The 27,281-nt window shown below is 41.8% G+C and overlaps 1 protein-coding gene across 1 annotated transcript in view; it reads right to left on the bottom strand.

Moving 5' to 3' along the window:
• The window catches only part of UBE2R2 (ubiquitin conjugating enzyme E2 R2), a 52,988-nt gene that overhangs the window by 11,935 nt on the left and 13,772 nt on the right, over window positions 1-27,281 (bottom strand). The gene's annotated exons all lie outside the window — the stretch shown is intronic.

Below are 27,281 nucleotides of genomic sequence, written 5' to 3'. Positions count from 1 at the left end.
ACATTTGCCAGTGCAAATATGTTAAATTACTATTTCTGTGCAGAAGAAAAATTTGTTAGATACTTACTCTACTAGGATCCAAAGGTTTTTTTGCCTTTCTTGTGTGCAAGTTAAGCAGGCCCATCTACCTGTGTCCCTAATACAAAATTTCTTGCCACCACAAGCATTTCCCAGATCTGAATACCATCTGTGTCTGTTTAATAAATCAGTGCAACTTGATGAACCAAATAGTGATGGGCAATTATAGCAAACATTATCTTCCAGTGGTCAGCAGCCAGCTGCGGGGCAAGACTCTGAGCTGAGTCCGTTGTGAGATGACTGCAGAGATCCCAGAACTGGATATTAACTTCTCTGTGCTACCCTGCCGTTCACAGAAGTCAGAAAAGCCAGTCAGAAGGAAAGCAGGCTGAATCTGGACTGCTTAAGTGCCAAAAACACTCCCGTCTGAAAGCGCGTCTCACACACTGCTTGCTGCAATGTGGAGCAGAGACCCTTCCCTTGGCACTGCTCAATCCACCAAGAAAGTCCCACCACCAGTCTAGCGCAGCATGTCCAGAGAAGTATCTCCTGGTCCCTGCACCTCAGCCAGGCTCACATTTCACTGAGAATGCAAGAAAAGATCCCAAAAGCGAGATGCACATCATGAGAGCAGAATCCCAATCCCAGGTCACCCCCTTCCACTTAAGCATCTAACCATGCCAGTTGGACACAGGGTGCTGACCTTGTTCAACAGAACAAGCTATGGGAAGTTTTATTCCCCAGAAACAGAAGCAGGCAACCAAAGTGGATTGCTGAACCATTAAGTACGTGGTTATAGTTTTACTTATTGATCAGCATATGCCTTTGCCTTGCAACCCAAATTTTATGGGGCCAGAGTGACAGGTAGCTGAGAAAAGGTTGTCTGTTCACCTTTACGAAACAAATTCAGCTGCTCACGTGGCTTTATGTTCTGTACATGCCTGCTTGTGATACTGGCTATGTGTAGATACGTTACAGTAGCACCGAGCCCTCACTCCGCAGTCATTTCCCAGGGCATGCTCACAACCAAAAGATTTATGATCCACTTAAACAATCCTAGCCCACAGTTTAAGGTCAGTTACACCAGTGGCGTTGCTCCAAGAAAAGCAAGTGAATGTCACTACACCATCTCAGAAGGGAGCGGCTACTGCAGCAAGGACATGCCTGGCTCTACAGCATGCCACTCTGCTCTGGGAGCAGAGCAGAGATTTACCCAGGGCAGAGCAGATTCACTTCAACTCGAGTGCTTGCATCATCTAACTGCAGACTCCTCCGTACCACACTGGGAGTTTCCCAAAAAAGCCCATTCCTGTGCTTACATGCAGTTTTGTGAGATCTAAGACAGCTAAACAGCCCAAGGACTGAGATTAAAAAATGCAAGAGACAACAAAACTCAGGGTTGAGCTAGCTACAAGATTTCCTGGCAGAACCTATGTCTTCTACACAGGTATAGTTTCCAGGCAACAGGAAAAAAAGGCATACTGCTTTTTAAGTGTACTAGCATTACCGTGTTTATATCCCACATAGGTAGGTCAAGGAGCTGAGGACACAGCTCTCATTCCTCTCAGTAAAAACCCTCTGCTCTCAAACTGTCTAACCCTGAGGGTTTTGTCTCAAGAAGACCACTGCAAAGGCTGAGCCTGAAGCACCAGTGATTGTCTCTGTATGTGATGCAGACTCAATCAAAAGCTGTAGATCTAGAAGACTCTTCCAAACTTCTAAATCCTGTTTTGCAGTCACAACTCTAATAGAAAAGGGCTATCTGCCTGCCTGCAATGACAATCATCATGGAATTAAAGCTGGTGTTTTGCCACACGAAGGATTCCTCTTGAGCTCTGGTGCCAGAAAACGCAACTGGAGAGAAATTAGAGAAATCTTTTCTCATGTGGAGGCAGCTGAGATCTAAGTTGGCATACTTAGAGTCACATTACTTGTTGATAAGCCACTGCTAACTAGCCTGTAAGTGTTTAGCACACTAAGATGCTGTACCAGAGCATGAAGCAAGTGAAGTTTCTCTACAAATTTGATTTCAGAGCTAAAAGCCACCAGAACAAGAAACCCCGAATTACAGGCAGGGATTTTTTCCAAACAAAAAGAAAACCACTTTCAGGTCTCTATGTTGAAATCATCCAGAATCTGAAAAGCAAAACCAAATGCTTTTTCAGGGTATTACAAACAGGTCTCAAAGAATTACTCCATGTCTCTTTTGTGAGAGAAATCGTGGGAAATTATGTAAACACAATCTGCTCTCACTGAATGCTGTTTAAGTTTCTGTGGGTTAAGCAAGACAAGAATTTCCAAGACAAGCTGCAAGACTGCTTGGAAAGATGCAGCAACAGCCACAATTATAGGTCAGCTTTTTCACTAAAAGCCCAATTCTAAACATATTAAGAGGCAAAAAGACCAAATTATGCAATAAACTTAGATCTCACAGAAAGGTTTCTTCCCTACAATTTCACTGATGTAAGGCAAATCAACTATCTGAGCTTATTTCTAGTAATTTCAGACAGGCTGCTAGGCACAAGAGAGTGGCAGAGTTTTAGGGCAGCTTGTTAGCTCAGTTACAGTCAAACTAATTTAGGAGGACTAAAGATGCAGCTCAGTCCCCCACCTACAAGTACCCAACTGTTATTGCATTCACCATGTGCTTGACTCCTCTAGCTGAGCTTAAACTGAACAGAAATCCTATTTCAGTGTTCTGACATTAGCTGCCTGCTCACCGTGGCTCTTTGACACCTCTGAACATACACAATAGCCAGGAAGGAGACCAATATTATCAACTCATTCCCTGTTTCCCAGTTTATAACTAGGCATACTTGCAGTCTCCAGAAAAAGAATAAACTCCTCTGGTGTTACATTGAATAGACCTGCCTGGCAGAAGATTCAGCCCTTAACAGGCACTTACAGTTACTGCACAAGAGCTTCAGCCTCTAAGTTACACCAGGACAGGTGTTTTAAGAACATTGCTACTAGCATGGTCACTTTGTTTCCTATTTTACTGCCTTGCTCCCCCACATCCTCATTAGTAACTGCACTTCAGGTTTGTTATTTTATTTGTAATTGGATAAGGCAAAACCGTAGCAAAAAATATATATGCCAGAAAAATAAAGTCTTACTAGCTACAATGCTATTTGACTGAAAATACCAACTTAATGTTCCTACCAACCACTGAGTTAAGTCCAGATTCAGTTGCTATGATTAATTACTACAGTGACTTTGTTTCTGGAGATCCTGCCCTGCACTTGACTCAACACTTCCATATTAATATCATATCACATCCCTCTCAGTAGTGAGCACTAATGCAGGCAGGACTCCCTCCTAGCTTCAGCTGTCTAGAAATTCAGCATTTACTCCAGCCCAGCTGCATATGACACTTCTGTAGTTTGACACCAATTTCTTCTACTCTTCTCAAGCTAGCAAAACCTAGATCCCAGATTTTTAGGCAGCAAGGATAGGAATGGTGAATGCACCCTATCTGCCCACTGCAGAGAGGCAATGCAGGGGAGAGCACGAATTTCCTGGAAAGCCATCAGCATCACAATTGACCTGATCGGGGGAAGTCAGGAGCACCAGCAGCTTTTACAGTGGCCAACAGCAACTGCACCTGCTTGGTGTTTCTAGAAGTGCCAGTTAAAGATAATTTTCATTTTAAAATATCACAAGTTTAATGCAAGCACTATGAAAACACAGCATCGGTGAAATTAAGCATCTTTTACAAACTGTATTTAAGATCAGAGGAAGCGTTTGAGCTTTTAACTATTTTGTGCTTTTTTATAATTATCTGCTCCAGTCAGTCCACAGACAAGTTCCTACTGACTCCTTGTGCAGATACCACCAAGGTGTCCTAAAGACCACCCACCCTGCCCCAGCATGAGCCACAACACTTGGAGACAGCACAAGTTACAGGCGTAACTAGGCTCCTCCCTGTGCACACCATCACTTCCCGCAGCTGCACACCTAATGAATGGCTCCTGCCAGCGTGCTGCTAACTGCACTGTACATTTGACACGCAAGAAACTCAACAGGAACTACAGATCACTACCGGGTTAGGTGTTAATATCTGATCCACAAAATGCCCTTTACTGCTTCTAGCGCATCAGGCATTTATACAATTCATCTAATGGATTCTCCTCTTCCACATTAAGCCTGGATTAGTGCATGCAGTATTAAATACTATGTGCTGGAAAACACATTCAGTAGAGGTCAGCAGTTAAGTACTAGCAGCCTGTTTCTCACATCAATGGGATTTAAAGCACCTCAATATCATCCAGCTTCAGAACCTGTAAAGCAGAATTAAAGCCAGACGCATTGAACTGTCAACTATTTGACAAGGTAAAAATGAATGTAGGACCAATACTGCTATTTCAGCTGCAGATATTATTACTTAGGAGATAAGTAATTTCTTGTGGCAGAGCTGGGCTCCAGCTTGGTATTTTAAGACCAGTGCCGGCTTCATTTCCCAGCAGCACCATGTCAATGTTTTTGACATCTGTTGTGGTTTTAGAGAACCACCATCACATCTCTGATCCAAGTTAGAAGATAAGTGACCAGGTCAGTGAAGTCCTGAGAGTCCTGAAAACTCACTTGCTGCTGCAATGGCCGTATGAACACTAACAGCAGCAAACCCTTTATATTCAGTATTACCTGTGCTGTTTCAAAAGGAATTTAAATCACAAAGACCTGGATGTGAAGAGTGAACTAGATCTCTCAAAAAGGACATGAGGCTTTTAAACAAGAAACAGAGCCACAAGTCAGTAGGGCAAAGATGAGTCAAGAAATAATGTTAACTTATACAATCAGAGACGGGTTTGACAGGCAGGAGCCCATTCTTGTTTCGCACTAGATCATATCTTTCATACACTTCCTAATTTAGTTACATGGGGCATTACTGAAAACTATCATTTCCAGTGGAAGACTCTTCTGGTATAAACTTCTGGTATAAACTAGAGTAAAAAGTATAAACTTTTTACCAAAACTTCTTTTAACCGTAAATTGTTATTCAATATTTATCTGTCCATGTAGCTATGTTCATAAAGCTAGGACTGTTAAGTCATCCAACCCAGACCAAAGCAGAAAGCCTGTGTTATGATGGCAAAGTTACAATTATACTTTTAAAAAAAGGGTTTTCACCCACATATTAGTCTTTTGCTCCTCAGATCTGAAATCAGAACTAACAATAGATATGAAACCATAGTTGAGCTGAATGATATGTGGGGAATTTACTACAGCCCTGTTAAGCTGATTTATATCCAAGTTCCTGTGATCCCATGCATTCACAGTCCTGCTGTCTGGGCCATCTCTCAAGGGATCTGAGTAAATAAAACTGCTCTGAACAATTAAGTTAGAACAAGCAGTGCCTGGAAACCAAACCATTTTCTAACATTACTCAAAAGAAACAAAAGGATTTTTATTTTGTGTTGCTTTTTTAATATTGTCTCCCTTTGATAACCTAAAAGTTCAGCCTGGAGGTTATAGCCTTCATGATGTTAACTGCTCATGGCAGCTGCTACTCACCTAGAGACTAAGTTAGCCTGCACACGTCAGCTGTGTTTAGGATCTCAAGCAGTTCAGCAGTCAGAGAAGTTAATTCTTTCTTGTAGTGGGTTTTACTGCAGGGACAGTCTCGCCCAGCTAATTGTGCTATTCAGTCCGAACCATGCGACAATCACTTTGGCTCTGGCTGGAAACACTCACTGTCCATACTCTTGAGCCAGGGAGCATCCAGCTTCAGACAGGGCAGCTGTTAACGCTCTTGTGTGGAGCGCTTGCAGGGCAGAAACCTTGGGACAGGCTGGAAGCCAAGCAAAATGTTTCCCTTGGCCAGAGGCCCCCAGCTGCACACTCCTGAAGCTGTTCCTCTCTGTTGTCGCACAACCAAGCACAGCCCCACCAGCACAGGGTGAGGTAGGTGCCCGTCTCCAGCTGTGCACAAGTCAGTCCTGCAGTGCCCATGGCTTGACAGAGAGGTTTTTCTTGCCTTGGTTCTATGTCCCAGGCTGATAGTGGCAAACCAAAAGCATTTCCAGACGGGGATAGGGATTTATTCTAAGGAGTCGGAAGTCTAAGACAAAGCCATGTTACTTAGACAATATTTCCCCAAAACTGCAGGTCAGTACCCTCAGAGCTCAAGCAAAGGAGCAGATTACAGGAACACTCACCTACATTAGGCTAACAACTACCAGGTTCACTTCTGTTACTTTTATTGCCAGTTGGACTTCACACAATGCTACAGAAAACACTGACATTTCAGCAATTGCAGGAGATGCAGCATCCAACAAGAAACAGTGGCATCCTGAGCCATTCATGTATTTCTTGTAACTTGTCCATTTTCCCTCAGTTTTTGCATTTGTCTACCACAGAAAAGGCAACTAGCAGCAGCTATGTAAGACCTAACACCAAACAAAACTACTTGGTCCTCTTCCATAGGGCAAGATGCCAGCTCAACAGCTTTGCTGAGTTTTGACCACAGGGAGCTGAGCACTAAAGTAATTTCAGATTTCCACATGAGAAAACTGACATCATATTCAAGTTTCTGTATTTTCCCAGGAATTCCCATGGTGAAATATTACTAGATTCTGCCCCCAGTGCAACCGCCATTCCAGGATCACACCTAATTAGGGGCAAAAAAAATTAAGATTGAATATACTAGAGAATATGACAGTCCAGATGTGAGGATACTTCTGCTATCATTGAAGGCCTCGTGTTGAGACTGTGCTCTTGGGTCTGACACCTTCTGGTTGCCCACAGACTGTACACAAGTTGTGTGGCTTGAAATCAGGCTCACTGTGTGTGTGTTGTGCAGAGAAGCTAGTCGGTGTGACTATTTTCCGGGCAGAAACGGATGACTCAGTTCTCATCTATATCTGTACAAACACACTTCCCCATTTGGACAAAACAGGAAGAATAACTCCAAATGTGTGAAACTTAAGTCTCTCTGTAGTGTCTAATACTTGCTGGAAAAGCCAAAGATACTTGGCAATACTGCACAAAAGTTTACTCCAAATCATACGCATATATCTCCTCTTAGATCTCTGCTTTAAAAGAAGCTGGCACTGGAAATAGCCCCACAGCAGGTGTAACTAAGGATGTTGATACCTGAACTAGTAAAGCTCTAACACTAGCAGAGCTGTTCTAGAAATAGTTTGTGTCCACTTCAAAAAAAGCAACTTTCCATCCATTTGCAAAAATAGAGTTTTGCTGGAGCAGTGGCAGGAATATTTGAGGCTACTTATTCAAAGTATCATGCTGCATTACTGACATATCTGGCAGCGTGTGTGAAAGTCCTCCAGTTAAGTGTGTATGTGGTTGACACTCTGGGCACCTGCCTCCACTTGCCAGGCTTCAGGGTCCAGAAGACTGTCTTTTATTAAGAACTGCATTAGCGTACAACAACTTCAGCATCCTGTTCAAGCTCATATTTTGAACTTTCACAACCTGGGTAAGCCATTTACATTCTTGAAGCAGATTTACACACAGGCATGTCTATGGAATGGTTGAGCACGAGACGGGAGGATATACTCCAGACTTACCCTAGCTATCTCTACTTGAATTTGGGCAAACTGAACTACAATCATGACCAAAGCTTATCCTAGTTTCACAGCGTTTATTAGGCTTGACAAAGTTTTTATGATCTCACCTATTCATTTCTCCATTTGCATACTCACCAAAACACAGCAGATTGCTTCACTGTTCTGTGAAGCAAGCCATACCATTTGCATCTGCTGAGTGAAGAGATGTCCAAGATAGCTCAATATATGAACAGCCTTTCCTTCAGCCTGTTTTTAACTATTTTTAGACAATTCTTTAAACAAGCACCATTCATGAGTCAGTGAATGACTAATGGCCTTGATTCTCTTCATATGCAAGCTGGGCTGGATGCAAGAGGAAAGCTCTCCTCAAGGGACAGCCAGTCACATGTTCTGCTAAAAACACAGGGCAGGTCTTCATGCAGTCACATCTTGCATAAGCAGCAAGAGGAAAGGAATATTTATAGCATTGCAAGTGTAAACCATAGCACTGTGCTGCAGTGTTACACAACTTTGCCTTTCTCAGTGTGGCAGGCAACAGTTCTTCTGACTAGACTTCAAGCTGGCATACTAGCCTTTATTTAAACAAGGGATATAGGTTTCTAGAAACCAAACAGCAGCACCTAGGAATTGTAGTTAATACCTGTTTTTCAGCCACTGCATTATTAATCATAAATCCTCCTGTTTGGAGCTGGTCACAGGCAGTAAATCTAGGGGGACACGGGTAACACTTACTCAGTAGTAGTAAGCAAATCCACTAGGCTGTACCACTTGCAACCAAAGAGCTTAAATATAGCAGCATCCTCTCCTAGTGTGGAGACACTATCAGCACTGTATTACTCTAGATTTATAATCCTATACTGATACAACTGTATTATGTACCGCTTCAGTGTATGATCGGTCTGCAAAATGACTGTAATCCTGCATGAGCCAGTGAGGTCTGATACAACTGTGCAAGCTGCTTCCCCACCCAGAATCCTCCCGTCTACCAAAGGAACCAGCACTATGTCAGAAGGTATTCGCTAGTGAGAAGCCTATGTTTAAGACACAAAAGCATATTTTCACATTATTGCATAATGATGCACCTGTCAGCTCCATCATCATCTGCTGCTTCAAACAGATCACGTTAAAAGTTTAGGCTAAAGTGCAATAGCTGATACATACTCATCCTTGCTCCTAAGGCTATTGTTTCTGCAGTAACAGGTTTTGGGAGTTGTTTTGCTAGTGAGGAGCCAAATTCAAGAGGCATTCAGCATTCTATCATTCTCTACCTCCTTTCATCCCTGCCTTGTGCTTTAGATGAGTTGGAGCTCACACCATTACAACTGGTGTAGCTTTATGCATGAGCAACAATAACTTGGTTGACAGTAAACTGCACTGCAAGGGATAAGAATTAAAGAAGGATTAATCCTAGCTCAGATCTCAGATTTAGTTTTTCAAAGCAAGATAAATTCCCCCAAAATCTACAATATTATTACTGAAGTGCTGAAGTCTCAATATGAGCTTTGGTTTACTAAGGAAAGGGACCCCAATTCAAATGGTATGTTTAATTCATTTGATAACTTTAACACACGGACACCCACCTTAAGTCTAAAATCAAAACACCGAGGCAGATCGCTGACATCTGCAGAGTATTAAGCTGCTACTTCTCACACTACAAAGTACTATTGCCTGGGCTAGTGGACAAAATCAGCAGTCAACAGCCCAAATCTGCCACAGTACCAGCTCCTGCAAATACATTTGCAACAGGTGCATTACACTAGACAGAAGACTTGCTCTTATGCTTAACATCTGCTTAAAAAAAAAAAAAAAGCCGATCAGACAGCACTGCTGCTGCAGTCACAAGGACAAGACACAACTGATTTGGCCTTCAGTGGCTCCAAAGTACCCCTGCTTGAACCACACCTCCAGTTGCTTTGTGTTAGGTACCATATAGACCTTACGCTCCCAACATGGCCCTAAGGAAAAGACTACTGAAGAACACATCCCCTCACACACAGTTCTCTTCTCCTGCAGATAACCACAAAGTCACCTCCCTGCTATAACCACCATGCTCCATTTAAAAAGCTAGTAACACACAGCTAGAGAAGAACCATCTACAAAATGGTTGTTCTTGATCATCATTAACACACAGATGCTTAGAAAGACATCTTTCAGGCCAGTTGGATATATAAGAAAGTACAACACTGAAATAAAAGCCAGCATTGATATTTCTACCTATATTTCAACTAGTTGCCACGTCAGTGACTAACATGACATCTAGATAAGGCCAGAATCATCAGTTTTTTGAAATATCTCCTGAAAGAGACAGCAAAAGGATGCAAAGCAGGTTGATTCATCTGCAGTGCAGCACAGATATTTGAGGTATCCTTTATATTTCTGATAAAAGCAGAACCAGCGCAATCAAGCTAGTCTTGGTACATGAATGAACATCCTTGAAATCCTAGCTTGTATCTAATTAATTGTAACCATTTATATTAAGTTTGAAGGCAAACAGGGCAAGAGTAGCAGTCAGGAAGAACCATTTCAGACTACCACAGGTCAAAAGGATTTCAAGGTCAAGACAGAAATTTAATGAGACAGATGTACAATGAGAATACAGACAAGGGATCTGATCATTTCGACAGGGAAAGCTGGATCTTATAGGAAGGTCATAAGAAAATTGTACAATTGTGTGACAAAAAGCAACCCTTAAATAGCAACAATACTGTGAAGTATTGCCTACCAGTACCAAGAAAGAAACTGGGGGGGAAATTAAAATTTAATTTTTTCTTCCTGTATTTAAGTATGTCAGATATTATTCTTGATTTGAAGTGGCATATTTGACTTAACTTCAGAACAAATTTGTGTGGCAGATAAGGGCTCACCCATAAGCAGCATACCAGGGAAGAGAAGACAAGATCTATGGTAGACTGATAGTCTGATTTCAGTGAGTACTGGAGTGTGGATGAAGAAAGGCCTCCAAACACAACAGTGGGGAAAAAAGAACAGGGCAGTCTAAGTTGAACAACAAGATAAAACACAGTAGCAAACTGACAGTACGAGCTCTTGCAAGAGGTGCAATATCTATAGCTATGGAGATTTGTGGGAACAGGTGATACATCAAGAAAAAAAAAAAAGTAGAGAACTTCAAGACAGAGCAAATTTTCTACTGTGAAACATCACTTTCTACTTAGACCCTCTGGTATCTATCTTCTGGTGATTTCTGGATAACTTACTTTTCAGCTTCACCCCTTTGCTTCCTTTAAGGTTTTGAAATTTAAGAACACTAACTGAATGCTATAGAAACAGATAATAAAGATTAACCTTCCAGTAGGTTCTCATGTGTATGCCAGTAGCCACACAGCACCCTCTTATTCTGAAGCCTTCACAGAAAGTGTCACGGTGATTTCCTCCAAAGACTCATCTGAAAGTTCCTCGACTTTCTAAATAGGATCACCACATGTAACCATATGTGACAGAGATCACTGATGCTTAATCTACAAAAATGCATGCTGTGTCTCCAATAGCTCCAATACAGTGCTCCAGCATGCTGTCATGATCAAAAACTGTAGCATACACATGGGTCAGTTTGGGAACTAGATTCTCTCTCACTCCATTCAGAGAAAAATTATACCCATGGATCCACAAAAACCTAAAACCTGAGCACAGGGCTTTCTTGCTTGTATATGGAATAAACTGAGGCTACCAAAACCCAAGGATGACAAAGAACAGAAAATTAATCTGTGTTTGCATGCTATCCACAATCCCACGATGATATCCTTTCCTGTTCTTATGAGATTAATTCTTGAAAAATATAGTCTTAATGTTGTTAGACTATTTGATCACAGCCTGTATCTTAGCACACTGTACCTGATGCACAGTGCCTACACCCTATCAAACTACAATGCAGTAATAATCAGTTTGCAGCAAAAGTTGACAGTGTTTTGAGTGTACAAAAGTAAAACCCTGCCATGGGAAACCTACCCCAGACATACACGGAAGTGTTTGAACCCTAAAATAATCAGTGTTGGTAATTATAGTCCTAACTATGACAGGATAAGATATGTTGATTTTAAAATAAAGTTATTTACCCACACTCATCATTACAAATATTTTCATGCTTGTTTCTTCCAGTTACTAGCAAGCAATACTACAAGCTTCTAGTCAACATCACTTTACAGTTCAGCATTAGTTAATGATCAGTAACTATTTGAAATTGATGATTCAGGTTCAACCATACCATCAAGAGAATGACTGATTATTTTGATTTAAGAAAAATTCATTGCTTGTAAAGAGATGTTACACTGAGATTCAGACATCTGCATGATAATTAAAGCATGAGCTGCTTCCTGACACAAACTTATCCAAACCATGACTTGGAGGAGCCTCTAGTGGTGATAAAGTAGATGTGATTATGAATTAACAGATGCTCAAGTATAAGATAACAGCCTTGCTGGTACTCACACTAGTCTACAGATGCATTATTCCTTGTCAGGTTATCAGTCAGCATCAGAAAGTCACACACACACTTGGTACCAAGTAGGATGATTTAAATAGTGCTCTACCTACAAGTTTTACCTTGTCTTGATTCAATAAGGGAACAAACCAGCTTTCTTCTTGTCCTCTTGAGCTTGCAAATAACATTTAGTAGATAAATTCAATAAAGATTTCTCAAAGTTTCCTAGAACAGAAGCAGCGTCCTTACCTGTTTTTTTTTGCACCAAGTTATACTGACACAGTAGACCATTATTTTTAAATAAATCATGTTTATGCACACAGAAAGTTAAGATTTGCACTGCAGAAACACATCCTTTGCTTAATTTTACACAGACATTAGAGCAGTGTCTTTCATGGGTACCAAGACTAGAGAATGTTTTGCTGCTGGAAACAGACATTTTCAGCGTATGAGCATGAACTTTGTCTGACAGTATCAACTCGAAGCAGTTCTGTTTGCATGCCATTTGGCAAACCTGAGAGCAGGTATCATTAACTATGCAGTTTCTCCAATCTTGCAGTTCTGTTGCAGCCACACTGATGGTGTACATAAAACTGGAAAGCCAGTTTCAGTCTTTCAGGAAGCCCTAAAACTTTACACTTTTTGATAAGTATTAATACTGATATAACATTTTCTTTACCATACCACAAAACAAAAAACTGCACATTTGTTGACTTGCCTGCATCCGCTCACATATCACTTAGGTTCCAGAAAGAGCCCTTACAGAACTGTAGGTCCTAAACGTTCATCTGGCATCAGGAACTAAACAAAACAGCCAACTTTTGTTGATAGTTAAAAGCTTCAGACACTGAAAAAGTTTATGCTGTTTCATCACTTTGCAACAACAACTGCAGACTAGACACTGTCAAAGTACTTCAGAGGTTTGTTTTTTCAGCAGCTGAAAGATTTGTCTGACAACCATAGGTCTCTATCTTCGTTATGACTCCATCCAACATGCAGAGTAAAATTTTCCCAAAATCGAACAATTAACAGAATTGATGTTGACTTACAGAAATTGCCCCTTGTCAGGGTTTGCTTTAGAAGACCTGGATATAATGAAACAAAAAGTATAGCGGTCAAGGCATTCTCTGCCTAATAAATATATAAAAAGCTACGCATCATCATATATTATTGTGGTGGGTTGACCATGTCTGGATGCCAGGTGCCCACCAAAGCTGCCACATCACTCCCCTGCTTCAACCGGACAAGTGAGAGAAAATATAAAAAAAGGCTCATGGATCAAGATGATGGCAGGTAGATCGTTCATCAGTTACCATCACAAGCAAAACAGACTCACATTGGGGAAATTAATTTAATTTATTACCTATCAAATCAGAGTAGGATAACGAGAAATAAAACTAAATCTTAAAACACTTTCCCCCCATACCTCCTTTATTCCAAGGCTCAATTTTATTCCCAACTTCCCCACCTCCTCCCCCCGAGCAGAGTAGGGGGTTGGGGAATAGGAGTTGCAGTCAGTTCAGTTTATCACACAGTCTCTCTGCCACTCCTTCCTCCTCAGCGGGAGGACTCCTCACCCTATTTCCATGCTCCAGGACCAGATCCCTCCCACAGCAGACAGTCCTCCATGAACTTCTCCAATGTGGGTCCTTTCCACAGTCTGCAGCTCTTCACGAACTGCTCCAGCCTGGGTCCCTCCCACAGGGTGCAGCCCTTCAGGAGCACACTGCTCCAGCATGGGCCCCCCATGGGGTCACAGCTCCTGCCAGCAAACCCACTCCAGCATGGGCTTCTCTCTCTGTGGGGCCACCGGTCCTGCCAGGAGCCTGTTCCAGCGTGGGCTTCCCAGGGGGTCACAGCTTCCTTTGGGCATCCCCCTGCTCCAGCATGGGGTCCTCCATGGGCTGCAGGTGGAGATCTGCTCCACCATGGGCCTCCGTGGGCTGCAGGGCACGGCCTGCCTCACCACGGGCTTCATCATGGGCTGCAGGGGAATCTCTGCTCCAGCACCTGGAGCACCTCCTGCCCCTCCTCCTTCACTGACCTTGGTGTTTGCAGAGTTGTTTCTCTCACATATTTTCTCTCACATATTCTCACCCTGCTCCCTGGCTGTAGTTGCCCTTGCACAGGTTTTTTCCCCTTTCTTAAATACATTATCCCAGAGGTGCTGCCACCGTCACCGATGGGCTCAGCCTTGGCCGGCGGTGTGTCCATCCTGGAGCTGGCTGCATTGGCTCTGTCGGACACGGGGGAAGCTTCTGGCAGCTTCTCACAGAAACCACCCCTGTAGCCCTTCCGCTACCAAAACTGTGATGCGCAAACCCCATATACAATGGTAAGTGAGCTGTCTTGCTCTCCGGCAGGTTTCAGAAAGCACGAACTTCTGCTGACCCAATTGATGTCAAAGGTGATGATTAAGCTTTCTAAAAAGCTCTGAATGCAGTCCTGTTAGAGTTGGCATTCTTGCCTGTTCTAGTGGGTGGGTGTAACGTGGGACTTAGAAGGGATTCTCTTTCTAGGATTGCTTAGCCATGCAGGGGAGAAGAGCTCCTCTGTTACTGTTAACCACCTTTATAGTATGGGGATGTTCGTATTAAAATATAAGCATTGTGTCTGGGTGTGTTCAGGTGCACTTAATTTTTTTTGTGTGGTTGTTTTTTTTAAATGGGGATTGCAGATTTATTTTTGTAGTGCCAAGAAATTTGTCTATCAGAGCACTGTGAGGATTTTCTTTAAAATTAACAAGTTCAAGATAGTAGCGCTTGTGTGAACATTAAAAGGAATGCTAGCAATGTTCATTGTCCATGGGTTTGGTGCATAGGAGAAGATGCTACCATTTCATTGAACCATTTTGTCCTTTAAAGACTTATAGAGTTGTTTGAGGTGTTTGTCATTAAAAGGCCAGCTTGTTGGCCTTAAGCTTTGACTAGCAACTCCCAGTGGGACAATTAAAGGCCAAGTGGTTTCAGGCATTTGCAGGATATTCTGTATTGTACCAGAACCAACAGCATTAGATATAGATCAGTATAATGCTGAGCAGGCAGGAGTAATTTTAAGAGTCAGATATGCAGAGGTCTTTAGAGACAGTTGTACTGCTTCTTTCAGCTGTTCATGTCCCTGATGCAGAAAATGTTTGGTGGCATGGCCAAAGTCATTGGCTGTTGACCCTTCCTTGCAATGGGCATGCAAGTGTGTCTTACCTGATCATCTAAAACCCTGCCTTGGTGTACCTTATAGGCATGATGTCTCTAAGAGGTCTAACCTTTGTTTCACAGGGCCAGTTCAGAGTTGGAGGGACCGATCTGTGACATGCATAACTCTGTTGGTACAGCGAAGCAGGCTCTTGGATCTGATACTCAACTTCCCAGACTGCCTTCAGTGCCAGTGAAGGTTACTGTTGTTGCAGTCTCTGATGGAGACCATTTTGCTCAACAGAAAATGCTTTTCCTTAGAGGCTACGAAAATTGGGACAAGATGGGGTAGGAAGGACTGAGCAGTAGTTTTAGTGAATAATAATGAATATTGAAGAATGGGAACAAAGGGAACTTTGTGGGGGTTTTTTTCTGCGATAGTGCTTGGAATCAGTTTCTACAGTTGTCCCCCATGCTACTACCCTTGCAGTGCAGGTACTTCACATGTTACTTGAAACTGTTTGTAATATGACAGGGTGCATAATCTGAGATGTTTTATGTGAGCATTATTGTGAGCAATAATGATCCATTATTGCCCCCTGTATGGCTGGATACTTCTAAAACTGATAACATATGTAGAGAATAAGGCTTTTCTTAGACTAAAATTTCCAGCATGTAGCTGCTGCTGTGCAGAAGCACAGCTGAGAAGTGCAGAATAAAGCACCTAGAGGAAAACAGTTGGCTCCTCTTGGTCACCTTGCAGCATTCTTCTATCCCAGTCAATGCTGTTATCTCTCCCAAAATCTGCCAAGACATACAGAGGTCGTAAATACATGTCATTGCATGCTTGCTCCATGGTAGCATCTGGAGAACTCTGGTGTTTTGTTTTGTTTTTTTCCACAGGAAATTAATTCAATGCAGGAATATAATTGTAACCAGGTAAAAATATAGCTTTGTAGGCTACATGGGGGTTGAAAGAAATTATATTTCACTTCCACTCAAACTGCAGTATAATTTCCAACCAGAGATCTAGCATGGTTTATTATATTTAAATAATTGTATTGGGTTTGCATGGCAAGGTTTTAGTAGCGGGGGGGCTGCAGGGGTGGTTTCTGTGAGAAGCTGCCAGAAGCTTCCCCCGTGTCCGACAGAGCCAATGCAGCCAGCTCCAGGATGGACACACCGCCGGCCAAGGCTGAGCCCATCGGTGACGGTGGCAGCACCTCTGGGATAATGTATTTAAGAAAGGGGAAAAAACCTGTGCAAGGGCAACTACAGCCAGGGAGCAGGGTGAGAATATGTGAGAGAAAATATGTGAGAGAAACAACTCTGCAAACACCAAGGTCAGTGAAGGAGGAGGGGCAGGAGGTGCTCCAGGTGCTGGAGCAGAGATTCCCCTGCAGCCCATGATGAAGCCCGTGGTGAGGCAGGCCGTGCCCTGCAGCCCACGGAGGCCCATGGTGGAGCAGATCTCCACCTGCAGCCCATGGAGGACCCCATGCTGGAGCAGGGGGATGCCCAAAGGAAGCTGTGACCCCCTGGGAAGCCCACGCTGGAACAGGCTCCTGGCAGGACCGGTGGCCCCACAGAGAGAGAAGCCCATGCTGGAGCGGGTTTGCTGGCAGGAGCTGTGACCCCATGGGGGGCCCATGCTGGACCAGTCTGTTCCTGAAGGGCTGCACCCTGTGGGAGGGACCCAGGCTGGAGCTGGGGAAGAGTGTGAGGAGTCCTCTGCTGAGGAGGAAGGAGTGGCAGAGACAACAGCTGATGAACTGAACTGACTGCAACCCCTATGCCCCATCCCCCTGCACTGCTGGGGTGGAGGTAGAAAAATCAGAGTAAAGTTGAGCCCTGGAAGAAAGGAGACATGAGGGGAAGGTGTTTCAAGTTTTAGTTTTATTTCTCATTATCCTACTCTAATTTGATTGGTAATAAATTAATTTCCCCAATGTGAGTCTGTTTTGCCTGTGATAATTGGTGAGTGATCTACCTGCCCTTATCTTGACCCACAAGCCTTTTGTTATATTTTCTCTCCCCTGACCAGTGGAAGGAGGGGAGTGATGGAGTGGCTTTGATGGGCACCTGGCATCCCAAGTAACCAGTCAGGGTCAACCCACCACAGAGTCATGTGAATTTAGGAAAGGAAATCAAAGCCATTACTACACCAGGGAGTAGCAGAATCCACATATATTTCCTACAACATCAATGATACATGTTTTTGTTTCAAGTCAAATTTAAAATCAGAGGAAGTGAAAAATCATTTTTCAGCATGGATTTCCCTCTCCCAAACAGGTATCCTCAGCCGCAGGTTTCTTGAAGCTCAGTCTCCTCATCTCTTGGCCACAGTGCTGCTGAAGTGCTTTCAAAGTGTATTAACTTTAGTATATTATCAATATCACCAATATTAAATATATGTGTACACACCAAACTAGGTTTTAACAGTAGCGTAATAACCTATCTTTCCAACAGTCTGCAATTCAAGACACTCAATATGGTTCCAAATTAGCATGCTACGCTGTGAAGTTTGGAAAAGTCGTCCCCTCTGCCCCCTCAATTACCACCACAAACAGCAAGATATTTCCTACAAATTCATGTTACAGAAAGAAAATTTAAGTTTTGTTCTGAAGGTTACTATTCAGTATTCATTATGTGAAAAGACAAGCTCTAAAAAGGATCACTTTTCTTCAAGGGACTTTGATATTCCCAACATTTGAAGTGCTCAGGTCAAAGTTTGCTAACTTTCAGCATCAGTATTAAAGACAGCAGACAACTCATCTTGGTACTAAAAAAAAAAATATCAGAATGCTTCACAAGTTATCCCCTGTGTCTCATTTTAAGATGGGCAACATTTACACTAATATACAGCATTGTGAGGAATCCTTAGCCTTTGTAACAGGTTATTTGAGAGCTACACAAGTAGGTGACCTGCATCTACCACAGAAAGCAGAGCAAATGATAAAGATGCCTGCCTTTGACTGCATCACCAGTTTTCAACTCCATGTACCACAAAATAAATTACATTGTATTGATTTTGCTAATCCTTTGCAAATATTTCACACTTGAAACAAACCTGTCACGTAAATTGATTAGACAACACTGACAATCTAGTTGATGAGTCCAAGAGCAAAAGGGGAACATCATGTAATCCATTCATGGCTTCTGCTCTGGTATCCCAGGAAACGAGCAGCAGCTGCCTGGTTCAAGTTGTGTACTATGGTAAAGATGTCTGCAATCCAGCTCTAATAACCAGCATTTCTATGACTGCTAAACTGTGTTTATAAAGCAGAGCAGCAGCTCCTCTATAGAATCTGGAGCATTAACTGCACATGCAAGAAGCATGGTATGTCTGGGGAATCAGGGCACTCCCATCTCAGAAATGTTTTGATTAGGTCATCAGACACTTATTACATGAGATTTGCAGACATCAGTATCGAACCGAGTTCACTTGCAGAGTAGCATAATGAAGTAAGAGGGTATGTGATGCCTTTATCACAAGCTAAATGGTCACTCAATTACCTTCCTTGGAACCACCCTGAGACTCCTTGGTCATCTAACTCAAGAAAACTTCCTTAACTTCATTAATACATGTTATAACACATAATGTTATAATGCCCAAAAAAAAAGGCAGCAGAGGAAATTAGTTCTTACAAGGTTAACTGAGAAATACTGTGAATTATCTTGCTGCTAACATGAAAGATCAGAAGTACTAAGCTGCACTGTGGTGTTCGCAATCAAAATACCCTGCAGACCCTCCCGCTGAGTCTCTGGTGTCCATCTCTGGGGGACAGGCTACCACTCTACACATTACTTTCAGCATCTCATCTGCATGTGCTGCTAATTGTACACACAAATGCCTATATTAATTTACAAACCATATTTAAAGCCTATCCTTTGTTGCCCTGTTCCTCCCCATCAAAAGACAAAATGCAAGTTCAGCTCCCTTAATTTTTTTATTAAAACCTACCAGGCATATCAGGGACAAATCAGCGGACTGAGCAGACATAAGCAATTGTGCTCTAGTGCATAAATCAGTATTGGGAAGGACAACAAAATATGACAGTTTGATTTAAATACCAACTGTTTGGAAGTAACCTCATATTAGTGCCAAAACCAAATTTGGAGATTCACTGGTTTTCCTTACAGCCAGCTTCACTGTTCTGTAGCATGAAGAGCCTGTCAACAGCAAGGAGAAATTTTAAAATAACAGAAAAATGTTACAGTGAACTCAGAGCACTAAGGAAGCTCACGGGATATGACATGGTGAGCACAGATAGAAACCAGTTTAAAAGGAGATTAAAGGTGTGGCTTGGACTTATCTGAGGAGAGAGATTTTGATTCCAAGAAGGTATTGCAAAGAGAAAGCAGCATCCTTGTTAACTTTGTTACAGTTGTCCAGGAAAAATTTTGGTAGAAAGTCTCCACACTGCTATGTGATAAACTTCTATTGAACTAGGTTCAGAATATTGCTAGAAGCCTGAACTTGTGTCTGTATTTTTCCCCATGAAATGCCCTCCTTCCCCAGCTATCTTTGAAGAACACCATGTATCTTCTCAGTATTAAGCCTGCTCACTACCAACATGCCTTCTCTCCTCTACTACAGACATTAGACATAGCAGTTATTATGATGCTCACGTGCACAGTTCTTGTGCACAAACAGCTGCAGTGTACAAACTGCTAAGGTAAACAGCAAAACACCAGAAGAGCTCAATGCCCAAACAGTCCCAGAGCTTGTTTAGACTTATAACCTTTTTAGAAGTGAGGACTAGCAGGTACTATAAGAGCAGCTAACCAGTTAGACACCAAGCAGGACAGCTAAGAATCCAAACTGAGCATCACAGTGAATGTGTTGTCACATTAGGACACAAGTGGCAACCAAAATTACTATGTCAAACAGACTATTAAGAACCAGATGAATGATGACTGTGTGGTCAGCACTCTTACTGCCATTTGAACCCCCTAAAACCAAAAGTGCATAAGATGTTTCCTACTTCTTACACTCAGCTATGCGTCTGATCAATCTCAGTATTATAGCCTAAGAAATACTTTAGCATCCAAACACTATAAGCCTTAAGCAAGAAGAACAAACCAGCACAAGTCACAGCACAGGCTCCTCCTCCCACCCCTCCTAGAACCACTGTTTGTGCAACCAGGTAACAAACTAGCCAGGAATTCTCTCATTTTTAACTTAAATGGTTTATTTTGGAAGAAGTCACCAGTTAGACCTTTATTTCTGGAGTGAAGTGTCAACAGCTTAGGCAGGACACACTTAGACCAAGCAGCCACTTGGTTCTTTTAATAAGCATGGGATTGCACACATAGGAAAAAAATCCCAACCAGGAGTCTTTAGCTACTACTGAAATTCCGGACAAATGCCTGTTATCTTTCCTCGTAGAAAACTCATGAGAGGGCAAGTTTGTATACTGTCAACTGTGGTTTTAAGTATTCATAATCTGTTGATCATCTGAAAACTGCATACATGCATGCATTCACATACTCTATCAGTACTCTTCTACTCTGGGAAGAAAAAACGTACCTAGGATTTTCCTTCTTTTTCCTTCCTAATATCTATGCAGTATCTTGGCAGCTGTTGCATAGGGTGATGGCAGCAGGGAAAAATAATCCAAGCAAATTCAATTAGTGACATACCTGTTTAGTGATAAAGATAGCCACCCCAGCAATTTTTGACCAGACTTAGTTATCACCTAATTCACAACATAATTTCAAAATTACCACTTCAGCAGCACATGTACCTCTACAGAGCATGTAATTAACATCCCATGTTTAACATTTTGGGAGAGTGGAAGAAGCAAGCATGCACCAGAAGCCAGCTCTTACACAGCCTAGTTATAGTGGGGGAAATTACCCATTGGCACCCTTCAGAGTATGCTGGGCTTTCAAGACAGCTCTAATTTACTTATATTTGCATACTACAAACTCTACAGCAACCATCATTTTTGCAGCTCATTAGTAGCCACAAACCCCCTATTGCGTTTGTGAGCTGGGTTAACTTTGCAGGTTTGAGAGCACCTAGCAAGTCACAGCCTCATTATGCTGGACATTATACAAGCAGTAACACATATCTTGCCCTTAAAATACACCAACAGCACTGACTGCCTCCTGCAAATGAGACAAGTTCCAAAATATGCTCCTTTACTTTAGTTATGCAAGGATTAGCCTCACCTGAATACTGGACTGTTTGCTGCTCAAGTTACTCTGTAGTATTTTCAGTTAGTCTCTTCCCAACAGGATATAATTGAAATTAAGTATCAATATAACAAAGCAGAAAAAGACTCAGATGCTGAAACTAACACTGGACCACTAGCTACAAAGCCAATTCCAGAGGTTTTGAAAAAAAAACAGACCAAAACCAACCAACCAAAAACCTTTAACTCAATTTGGACTTCGTAGGAAAAAGTACTTTCTCTTGTGCTAGAAGCAGATATACTGGTAGCTTTGCTCCAGATACAATATGTTTTATGGCTTCAAAGTGTTTCAAAACAAATATCTGAAAGACATCTACATAATTAACTATTATTTAGTGTTGCTCAGAGAAGTCATGTCATCTTTTCAAGACAGAAAGCCTGCAGAGATACTAAGGCTGAAGAGTGGCTGTTTACAGCGTGTATTAACAGCAAGTGGGAAAGCATTTCAGGGTCAACAGTCCTGGTCTTCCTCAAAAAGAAAATTGAGGAGTTGGATGATGAGGAAGTGACCTCAGAAGCACCCGAACAATGACATACACAGCACAAGCTCCATCATATTTGCTGCAATCCTGCTCAGCCTTTCAGGGTACTGTCTGTGGACACCAGATTTTATGTTTTATGTAGGGTCATTTTACTGGCTGCAGCCACCAGGATTAAAATGCTGTCATACTCCTATCAGCAGGGGGGAAAAAAAAAAATATTTCTCATCAAATCCAAAGCAGGATAACACATACGGTGCACTAAGCCGTATGCTCATGCTCACTGTACAATCACTTCTGCACTGGGCATTGCGGCCTATATCATAGGGGGTTTTATGCTTCTGCTCTAATCTCCAAAATAAACATACAAGGCAGCATATCTAATTATATCTAAGGTAACACATAGCTCATTTGCTTTTTTGCTGTGAACAGTTAGTCTTAAACACAGCTACTGCAATATCAGATTAATGATCATGGAAGTCTGCATCACTAGTTCATTATCCTTACAGTTCAGCAGTTTAACACAAAAAGCCACAACAGTGAGATTTTTAATTTGCAAATTAAACACTGACTGATCTGACATTCTTGTACATGTTCTCATAGGACATTAAAGTTGCTTCCAATGTGAAATGATGTCTTTAAAGATCACAGCTTCATCCAAGAGACAACTGACTATAGTAAACTAATGAGAACGTTTCACCAGAAAAACCTAAGAATATGCAAAAAAAGTCAGCCAATGACAAAGCATTTCTAAGGATGGATTTTAAAGTCCTATTCCTGTTTCACTGAAAGATCTTCTCCCATAAATACATGACTAGGCACTGAGCACAGAACAGGAACTGGTTGAGTTTACCTCTTCAACCCATATGTAACAGAACTGTCCTCCAAAAAGATAAGAAGTTTAAACAGGAAAAAAATGATCCTGCTCTCTCCAGAGAAGATTATTTAACATCTACTTACAAGTAGCATATCCTTTGATTTTCTGGACACTGCTAGAACAGGAATGACAGGGTAAGCATTGCATGGGTGAGCACGACAAACCTGGTGCTTGTAAGGTACCTCTCAGGATCCGTGCTGATGAGGGACTCACCATGTGAAACTCCAGGTCTAAACCCAGAATTCTCCATATGTTCCTTCTCAGTAGTGCTTGGTGACCTACCCAACAGAATTGACAAGGAATAAAATGCTTTAACACATCCTGAACACTGAACTCTGGGAATTTAATACTGAACTCAAGGTTACACACAGGTACGTATATGAGGCTGACTCAAAGCCTGAAATCCTGTACATGACCACTTTTACCACACATTTCATTCAGATGATTGTCCTATTTTCCTCAAAAAAAAAAAAAAAGCTAAATTGGGACACTTCATTTAGTCAGCTAGCACTGGGGCATTTGGCCCAAAGGTACTTCTAACTTGCAACCTCCACCTTCTGGGTAGATGCCCTACCCTAAAGGGCATTAAGCACTGCTCTCCAGCCTTCCCCTTGGCATCAGGCCACTGCCCAGACAGGAATGCAAAAGCCCAAGACAGAAAACAAAAGGAACCTGACTGCTCAGAGCACAGAGCTTGGAAAAAGAAGTCAGGATTATAAATATTTCACACTGGAAAGTGAGCTGATAAACAGGAACAATCCCTCCTTCCATCTGAGCACCTTAGGCTACAGAGGCATGTTCCCTCATTGCCGGCTGGGTTTTGGCCCTATCCCACTAAGCAGTTAACAGCCCAGGAGGCAAAAGTTTCAACAATGTGAAAGAAGGAAGATTCCTCAATATAAACTCAGTCTGATAACTACATTACCCCCAAAAAAACAGAAGATATGGGCTTAGTCCCTCCAAGATGAAGGGGGAATTGAACACATCTCCAAGCAATAAGCCCTGGTTGGCCAGTACTTTTGGCTGGGAGCCACATATTAAATTTCTTGCACAAGCCAAAGCCCCGAAGGAGGCATAGTCGACCCCAGACAAGAGATGGCAGAACCCCTCCAAATCCAACTACAAAACTGGGCACTTAAAGTGGGGTGGCCCTTAATATCACTCTTCAGTACTGAAGTTGTTGACACCTCAGGCACCTCTGCACAATTTCAGTTCTTTACCCTACTTACCAGAGATTGATCTGAAACTGTGATAGAGTTACAAAGCAAAATTGTATGGGATAAAAATATTCCAACAAAAGCGTAGCAGGGAATATTTAAGAAGCCTATATTTCCCTAACTTTAAGTAGAGCTTTAACCGTGAACCACAAAACTTGCCTAGAACAAATGCATTTGAGAAAGGAAGAACAAGGAATCACAGTCAAAGGCCCCTCCAGTACCCTAGCAAAGTTAAATAACCTGCAGATCAGACATCCAAAACGTCTGAACACCAACTACCATTCCTCCTTTATCATAGCCACGTGTAAGATGGGCATGGTTAAACTGAAAGTAGCAGAATGGGATCCAGCAATGCAACTCACAAATGTGCACAATGAGACACAGATGCTTTCTTTTCTTTGTGAGTGTGAAGCTTCATACAAAATACCCCATACTTTGGGAAGAAGGCTATCAGGCACTCTTAAAGGCCTGCCATGTCAAGCAGGAAGGAAAACACAAGAGCTTTGAAGACAAGCTTAAGAAAAGATCCAAGCTCAGGGCTGGCAATCAGTCTGATGCAAGTATCTGTCTGAACAAGTTCCCATTCACTGTTTAGCAGTGGAAATACTACCAACATAAAAGCATAACAGGTCAACACAAACAAAATTTTAAAGGTTTGTTCGGGAGTTAAACAATACACAAACCACCTGGATTTTGCTAATTATTGCTAAGCAACATTAAGGCCAACAGTTTAGCAGAATTCAAAAGGGATTAGGTATTATATGGGTAATAACATCCACAATTACATTAGCTAGGATAAAACAGTTTATAAAAGGATTAAAGGAATACCAACCCCTGTGGCATGAGTCAGCCACTATATCACAGATAAATTGTTGTGATTGTTTTGCTTAGCACAGAGCAGTAGAAACCATGTCCATTGTTCTAGCAACTGTTAGCTAAATCAAACCAAGGATCAGCCTACAAAAACCAATATTGAACTAAGATTTCACTTGCTCAGGTTCAAGCTTCTCTAGTGAGCATGTTCAGCTGTGTATTAGATTTATCTTGGAATAAAAGCAACTCAGGCCAAACTTTAGCTGATTTATATTAACAAATGGTTGCAATATAATAAACTAGACTTAAGACACTTAAGTCAAAGGTTGTTGTGACTCATCCTCAAAGCCAGATCATCATAATAAAACACCCGGACCATCAAAATGTTAACACCTAAGCAAGCCACTCTTTGCTGATTTCAGTAACCAGCTACCACCTGAAGCTGGAGAAAAAAATAAGTCTTGCCTTACCCAGTCCTAAAACAGATCAACTACAGAACCCAAGATCCTTCTCCATTCAGAAGGTAGTTTGTCACCAGTGGTAGGACTATTCATTCTAGAAGAGTTTAACTACTTTGACCTCATACCTTGGACTCCAAGCTTTTGGCTCAGTGTGAGACTGATAGAATAACAGAAGATGTGAAGAAACCAAGTATTTTTAGCATCTGCCTTCCTTGCATCTAGAAAGAGCAGCTCAGTTTGCCACTAGCCCCATGAAATGGCAGAGAGATTCAGACAAAGGAGCTACAATCACCAAGTCATCTCCAGCTGAAGTGCCACCTACCGTATGCTCTCTTCAGAAAAGCCAGACTACTCTTGTGCGTAGTTTATAAAGCTCCCTATATCAAGCTTCATTTTGACAAAAGGGTGGTTTTGATTGTACTAGGCCTTTTTGGAACTTTTAACTGTTAAAATAGTGACAGTAGACAGATAAAGAATAGCAGATCCAAACAGCAGAGCAACCCACTATAAATACAGAATTCAAAGGGTTTACATCAGGTCACAGGTTTAATCCCATACTCTCTCACTTTTTAAATTTTCTTTGCCCATGATAGGAAATACTTGGAAAATGTACCACTACTTCCAGAGGTGATTTGTGAACCTTAAGCTGTTGATCAGTATCAGATGGAAGTTTCAGAAGACTTAAGAAGTCCAAAGTCCTGTATCTGAGATTAGCACTTTCAGTGTAAGAACACCTTGAAGGGTCAGAAGGAGTTGTAAAACAGGTTAAAAGCTTATAAACCAGAAAGGGAGAAAAACCTAAACAGGTATTTTTGCCATTGGCCCTTCAGCAAAAGCTGCTCACAAATAAAAAAAAACCCTACCATCAGTATCTGCATTACACCAGGGACTGTAATTTTTTACTTTAACATTTCAGTACTGCAGAAGCTGATGTCACTTGCCAAGGAAAACCTCCCTAATTTGGCAAGGCTTCAGAAGTACAAATGACTATTAACTGTAACACTGGCTTGCTTTGCTAGTAGAGAAAGTTAGAAGAGATTTTGCCTATGCTAAAAAATGTGGCTAAGCAGAAATAACTGGTCAAGTGATCAAAGCTTTGAATGAAATAACCTGAGCACCAAGCTGGATCTGCATCACAAACACCAAGACTGCTTACTATCCTGACCACTACCAGTAGAGCCTGTTATCTTTTAAACCTGCCGATAAAAAGAATATATATATAGTCATAGTTCCTACATCTATAGGATTCTTCCTAGGAAAAAGGAAGAAATGTCACAGGAAATTGATCCTTCCACCAGTTTTCACCACTTACTGCCCTTTGCATCAAGAAGTAGCCTATGAGTTTTCCAATTCCATTTGAACAAAGCTTTTGACTATGACTTTTCATAACTTACTACACAAAGAGAAGCTCAGAAACCAGCTACTAAATGAAAGGCAGAAAGCATACACTTAGTCTTCTGTAACTTCTCCGAGCACCTGGTATTCTGCTTAAGATTCAGTGTCTGTAGAAATACCTGTCATAGTTGGCAGTTACAAATATGCTTGTGGCAGCAGGAAACAATTGGCTCAAACTCTGCTCATTTTATTCAGTTGGGCTTTCTCTGGGGTTTGCTTTTTGTGCCAACATGAAAGAGAATTAAGTGCTCCATAAGGAAAGTAAAAAATTAAAACTTACCAGTTTTACCTACAGAACCAAAGGAGCATGTGCATTCACAATTAGCAAAACAAGCATGGTAAGATGTCTCAATTTCTCACCATGATAAGCACTACAAGGACCTAAAACAATCCCTGACAGTTGCAGCTTCTGTACTTCAGCTCTGACATGGAATACAATTCTCCTACCCGCTTGCATGCAGGGTTTATTTTGCACAAGGTTTTGCTGCAATATTTGTATGACTACATCCAACAGCGGGGCTGCAAAATTAAGCACTCCAGTAGTACCTGAATTCACACCACACTCATCAGCCACTTTGGGAACGACTATATCCTGTGAGGTTAGCATTTCTCCCCAAGCATCTTGCTTCATGCAGTAAGAGGGCAGCCAGACACACTATCACTACAAGAGAAGAACCATCAGGGTTGCATCACTCAAGAATCCCACCACTGAAAACATCAACT

This window comes from Tyto alba, unplaced genomic scaffold, assembly GCF_018691265.1.
Source record: "Tyto alba isolate M040663 unplaced genomic scaffold, T.alba_DEE_v4.0 Super-Scaffold_42, whole genome shotgun sequence".
NCBI classification, from domain to species: Eukaryota; Metazoa; Chordata; class Aves; order Strigiformes; family Tytonidae; genus Tyto; species Tyto alba.
Note: the sequence above shows the minus strand (reverse complement) of the source record. Positions and strands in the feature narration are given on the sequence as shown.